We start from the raw sequence: 6,619 nt of genomic DNA on the forward strand, positions 1-6,619 counted from the left end.
ATTGGGTCTGCTCATCATCAAGAAGGAGCCTTCCTAGATTGCAGCCTTCTACAGAGAACCACAGGTTCTCTCTGTTTGAGATAGCCAGCCTCTTGCACCTCTCTAAGGCAAGATGACATGCTGTTTGCTACCACATCCACACCATGTGAGCTGTTGACTGCAGGCTCAAATGCGACGGGAAGTTCAAGCATTTGTGCAGTTACCAATGCGATCACTAGCAAGTGGTCAAGAAGAAAGCTTTTCCCAACAAGGAGAAGGCTACTGTTAGCAAGTCTCTACAGGGCAGCAGGAGCATCTGTCAGTTTGTAACAGCTTTGAAATCAGTAATCACAAGAATTGCAGCTGCCCAGTGTACCCCACTAGTGACTCATCTCATCCTTTCATAGTTCAGGATTGATGAGCAGAGTAGCTCTGTCACCATCTTCCTTAAAACACAGCTTTTCCTTTCCAGAACTGAATCATCCAGCCAGCCACATTCCTGCATGTTACAAAGATTCAGTTTAGTCCTCTTTCCAAGAAGGACAAACAGACTTCTAACTAGTCCATCCTATCTTCTAACCCAACTACAGATACAAAAAAATAATGAACATTACCAATGTCCATAGGTAATGAGCTGATCTCAATACCTATGAGCTGAGCTCAGTACCATATTGAGCTGATCTCAATAACTATGTTCCCCTTCTCTTTCACACAGTATTCCCTGATTTCTTTGCTTTCGCTTGGAAAGGGGTGATTCTTTGCTACAAAGAGGCACAGCATCTTTCTGAGATGGAAGTGTGGGCAGCCTTTCTCCTCCTTCTAAGAGGCACACAAACCTTCCTCCACATCCCTCTGGACTTGCGTGGCCAGCAGAATCCTTATTCACAATTTAACTTCTTAATTCAGAAGAGCAAACACTTTCAAGCATCTCCTTCACTGCTACAGAGCCATGGGATAATGGCACTGGGAATCTTTCGTATCTTAGCCTCAGGGTAACTAGAGTGGATGATGTACCTGAGCCCAACACACAGAGAAGGCAAAGTACTTGTATTTTAGAAGGTGGTGAAACTGGGTGAGGTTTGCCCAGATAGAGGGGACAAAAAAAACTTTTATCAGGTTTATATGGCAGCAAAACAAAACTGCCTTTTCCCTAGCATTTTTAGCTTGTACACATCAGCTCTCCATTTTAAACAAACCTTCTGTAGGCAAAGCAGGCCCACCTTGGGGAGAAAATCTTCCTCATAGCAGAAGCACAACCAGCCCATAGCTATGCATCAGCCCCTTCAGGACTTCTGCCCCAGTGAGGCTGAGAGTAAGAAGAGAGGTAACCAGTGGGGATGGCAACAACACTTCCCGTAATCTACATCCCCAATAGGCTTGGTCCCCAGCAGGCTAATTCCGCATCTCCTCACATGAGCCCCCCTTTGAAACCACTCCCAAGGACTATGGACTGATCCTTCATTACTACAGGGTCTGCCCAGGAGAGAGAACAGCTTCTGCATGGATCTCCAAGGTCTTGGAAGGGTCCTGAGGTGGGCCTCAAACCAATCTGCGCCCACTGAGGGATGAGTCAGTGGTATGTCCATGCAGAAATGCACTCTCGGAGACTTTCTACAGAGATGTCTGTGGGGTTGGGGAGGGGGGTGGGGGTTGGTTTTGTTCAGAGCAGGAAGCACGGGGGAAGGAAAAAGTTGCAATGCAAGAAAATCAGCCACAAGGGAGGGGTTGACTAAGAGGAATGACCATGTCAACTGTGTTACTGTCCCGTCATTCTCCTGAACCCAGAATGGAAACTTCCAAGTGCTCTTCATGAGCTTACGTTTATTAGAAAACTATTCCTGGGTGTTTAAGGTTGTTTTCTAATGAAAATATCCATAATAAAAAAAGAAAAAAAAAAGCAAATAAAAGTCTCTTGTTAATCTTTTCCTCTCCTTCTCTGTTAATCTGTATTGCACTGTGAAATTTACCTCCTCCTTGTTTGTTTACTGCCCTTCCTGGTCAATAAAATGTCTTTCTTTCTGGTCGCAATCTGCACAGGGCCGCATACAGTAAGCTTTCATCTCCTGCCTACACATCAGCAGTCAAGGTTTCACATAAAGAATGTGAAAAAACACCGCAGCTCAGCACCACAGCACAGTGCCTTTACACTTTGACTCCACACTCATTTACATCATTAAACAGCAAACGTTGTTTACCAAACATTGCTAGAGGGTTCATGCGTAGTGCCTACCCTATGTGCCACAGAGAAGCTCAATCATGGTAAGTACATGCAGCACTGAAAAACATGCTGCTATTTTTGGAGCACCACTCCGCTATCATGGTGCGTGGCTTTATCATCTACAAATTGCCGCGAGGGCTTCAAGACACAGGGAGGGCTCAGAGCAAATATATGCTGAGAAAGTGAGGGTGAAGGAAGCACAGGCTGCCCATAGAGGCTGTAGATGCCTCATCCCCAGAGGCGTTCAAGGCCAGGTTGGATGGACCCTAGGCAGCCTAATATGGTGGGTGGCAATCAGTCCATTGCAGGAGATTGGAACTGGATGATCTTTAAGGGTCTCTTCCAACCCAAGTCATTCTAAGAAGCAACCATCAACATCATAGCAGGAAGGGATTGGAAAAGAGCTAGGCAAGAGCTGTAGCTCCTCAACTGAATACTGGATACATGACAGCAAGATGTACTTTTCTTGTTCTGAATGTCTTTCCTTGTTTCGGCAGTACCTACTAAAAGCCCAAAACATCACTTCTACACGATGTGCCCTGAAGTCCATTGCCACTAGCTGCACATTTGCCATGGCAGGAGGAAAGCAGGGGCAATGCTTTCTCAGTCTGACACAGGGCTTACAAAAGACACAGGCACAAGGAGCATTGAAAACTCTTCCGCTGAAGGGTCAGTGAGTTTTCCCTGTGGTTGGACATGCAGCAATCCTGCTGTGGAGACTGACAGACCTTCCCCTATCTGTTCCAAGGTCTATTCTAGTAAGCCTGTGATAAAACAGAGATAGAGAGAAAAAGGAACAAAAGGAGAAAAAGAAATGGGAAATATAAGAATCTGATTGGAGAGAAACAGCTGTGCTCATCAGAAAATAGAAACATATGGAGGACAGAAAAGACAAGGAGAGGGAACATGACAACAGAAGCAGGGACAGGGCTGGCAGAGAGGAGTATGGTGTGATCTGGCTGGTGGCATCTATTGATTACTGAGCAATAACATTGATAGTTTAGAGAAAATAGGGCATGGTAGGCTCTAGAGAATCCTTGAGGAAAGGAGGAAGGAGCTGGGGAGCACCAACAGACAGCTTCACCGAGTCCTGTCCAGCCAACCTGTCTGTAAGTCCAGAACCAAAACGGGGTATTTCACACACTGCAGCCTGGTTTGTTTTATGCTGTGCACACAGCTACATTGCTACAAACCATAACATGGCCTGCATCTGCTCAGACCAAAATTTCCTACACCAGCCAGCCAGGAATATGCCGAATTGTAGCAGCTGTAACACACTGCTCTTTGCCAGCTCAGATGAACTGGAATACAGAAATGCCAATTTGCTCTAAAGAGATAGAAGGTTGTCTGTAAAACAAGGAGGTTTGAGTGATTCTGCAGCCTGGATTCTCTCACACACAGACAAGAGTGTTGCCAAAACATTGAGATCTGAGCTCAAACTGCAAAATTCACAGCAGAATTGAAAAAAAAAAAATCACAGACTTGAGAGTAAAAAGAACTTCAGGTAAGGTGGCAGCAGGAAGAGGCTTTAACCACAGGGAATGTGAAACTATGTTAGTCTGGATATGGGTGAATATTTCAAAACCTAACCTACAGTGAACACAGGTATATCTGCAAGGGGGATATATTTGCAAGGGGCAGTGAGGCACTGGCACAGGCTACCCAGAGAAGCTGTGGATGCCCCATTCCTGCAGGTGCTCAAAGCCAGGTTAGATGCAGCCCTGGGCAGCCTGATAAGTGGGTGCCAACCAGCCCATTGCAGGGACTTGGAACTGGATGATAGTTGAGGTCCCCTTCCACCCCATTCTATGATTCTGCAATATTTACTTGAATCTCAAAGCGAAAATAATCTGGTTTGAGAATTTCAAGCAGTGAACAGTCTCCCATCCAGAAGTGATACAACAGCCTTCTGCTCGATGTCCAGAGAACAACAGTCCCTGAAGAGGATTGCAAACAATTGTCTGCAACTTCAGTGATACATTTCCCACTGAAATACAGGTCTGTCGGGGAAGTGGTTTATTAATTTTGAAAGAGATCGCCTGAGGGCCTGAAACAAACCTGGATGAAACCAGCAGGATTCCTCCTCAGACTGCAGTGGCTGCACAGAATCAAGCATGTGCCCTCAGAGACACATTGTGCTCCCAGGCCCTCAGCACCCACATCTGCTGGTCTTACAGCCCTCATGATTGATTAGCTGAAACACTGCGTTCACTACCAAGATTGGTTACTTACACACACCTATAACCAAGCATGAGCCACCCCAGAAACAGCCCCACGCTTCTGTGCAAGGCACAGTCACTGAGATGTATGTCTTTCAAACAATAATTAAGGTATTCCCCTCCCTCTCGTTTTCAATTTGGCTGGGAGCAAGAAACACTGATTATTTGATGCAAACAATACCCTGGTTATTCAGTGCACTAAATAATAACAGGCATGTATAAACTCTCTTTTTTCTTCACTTCTTCTCCTTCTTTTCCTCCAATTCCCTGAGCCTTCTCTAGTTTGTAAATGCCATGAACTTCATTCTATCACTGAAGTCTTCACAGAATCTCAGGGGTTGGAATGGACCTCAAGAGATCATTGAGTCCAACCTCTCTGCTAAAGCAGGTACCCTACAAAGTCCTGTCAGCCTCAGGTCCAAGCACAATGTCTCATTTTCAAGGCTACATGTAAAGCAGAGGGAGGTGAAATCACTTCACCAGATTCCCACATTCCCATACAGCCATGAAAGAAGTCTGATCTGGAGTTGTTTCAGCTCTCAGCATTTAGAGTGACCCTGGAAACTACATCTGTCCTCAACCTCCAGTAAATGCCCTCATGAGATGAGTTGGGTCACATGCAGAAGGACATATTTCAGCCTACTTATAGAGGTATTTAACCTGAGCACCTACAGCTACATCTCACCAAACTCTACACATATAAAGGGCACTTGTTACATTCTAAGCTGCCTTAGCAATCTTCAGAGAAAAATAGGTACCTCCAAGGAATTATTCATCCCAATTGTATTCAGCACCAAGCTGCCTACACAGTTGTCTAGTATGATTTGAGATGCTTGACTGGCCTCCAGCGTTTCAGTTTTAAACTGACACCCATCTCTAAAGTTAGGAAGAAAGCACCCACCTCTCTTCTGAAAGTACTGAGGAACCAGCAGTCAAACCAGGTGTCCTTCCCTTGACTTTATTAATCTTGGGAAATCAGTTCAGCTGTGAATCACAGGACGTAAGTCATGCTGAACTCAAGATGCAGTCCCCAAAACATGGGTTCCTTCAATCATCTTATTGAAAAGGGGAGAAGAAAAGATAAAGGATTTGTGAGGTTCTCCTTCCATCTGCAGCCTACAGCCACAGAACATTGTAGTCCTGCAATTAACCCTGCTAATGGCCTCCAGCTCATGAAGTATTGCTTGCAGCCAGCCTCCTACTCTCAGCTTTTGTTCCAGACTTGCAAAAAAAGATGTTTGATTTCAGGGATTCTTTTTAAAGCACGATCCCAAAAAGATGCTGTTCAACATGTCCTAAAAATAAAAAATAAATAAAACTCTTGGCAAAAGTGAGGGTCCTCAAATTACTGCTGCCTCCTGGAAATTCAGGCCTGGATTTCTAAACAAAAAGCAGAGAAGCAGCATTTCTCAAACAGCAAACTCTGCAACGCTGTGAATGAAATCTGGCAAGAAGCCGTTCTCTGAACAGTTCTGTGGCTGTCACAGTGTGTGACTCGTGATACTGCAGAGAGCTCTCATCATTATAGTGCATCTTGTGTCAAAAGCATCTTTTGGAGCTTTGGGGAATTGTTTGTTTGCTTGTTTGAAGGCTGCAGTAGAAGAAAAAAAAAATTGACAAAAGAGAGGAGGGATGGCTGAGCTCACAGGCAGAAAGGGGCAAGTGCAGCCACTGCAGTCAGCTAACTGGGCTGGTGGAAAGCATGGAAAAGGCATGAGGCCATGGAACCTTTTTCCAAGAGCCCCTGGAATAGAAAGATGCTTGGAAATGTTTAGCTAAGGTATTTGCCTGCTAGTCAAGGCAAGCAAGAAGCATCTAGGGATGAACTTAGGCTTTAAAAGCACTTGGAAGGCTGAAGGAAAGCAGAGGTTCAACAAGCCAAAGCTATCCACACCCACCCATGTGCAATAGGGAATTGCCCACACCCTCACACAACAAACAGCCATGATTAGAGACACTGACCTGGTAAAAAGGGGCCTCTAAACAAGGAGAAAGGCCTTGAAGAGGGACAGTCCCACATCCAGATGACGTCCTTTGGCTCACCACTCTCACCTACCCACACAGCAGGACTCCTCTCCCATCACTTGACCTTCAGCCTCCCATTCTGAAAAGCCAAAGATTTTCTGTTCTTCTGCAGAGCAGGTGTCCCTAGCTTCCAATTAGCATCACGTCCCCACCTGCAAGTGGGCCACAGGGCATGAGT

Source organism: Gallus gallus, chromosome 7, assembly GCF_016699485.2.
Source record: "Gallus gallus isolate bGalGal1 chromosome 7, bGalGal1.mat.broiler.GRCg7b, whole genome shotgun sequence".
Taxonomy (NCBI): domain Eukaryota; kingdom Metazoa; phylum Chordata; class Aves; order Galliformes; family Phasianidae; genus Gallus; species Gallus gallus.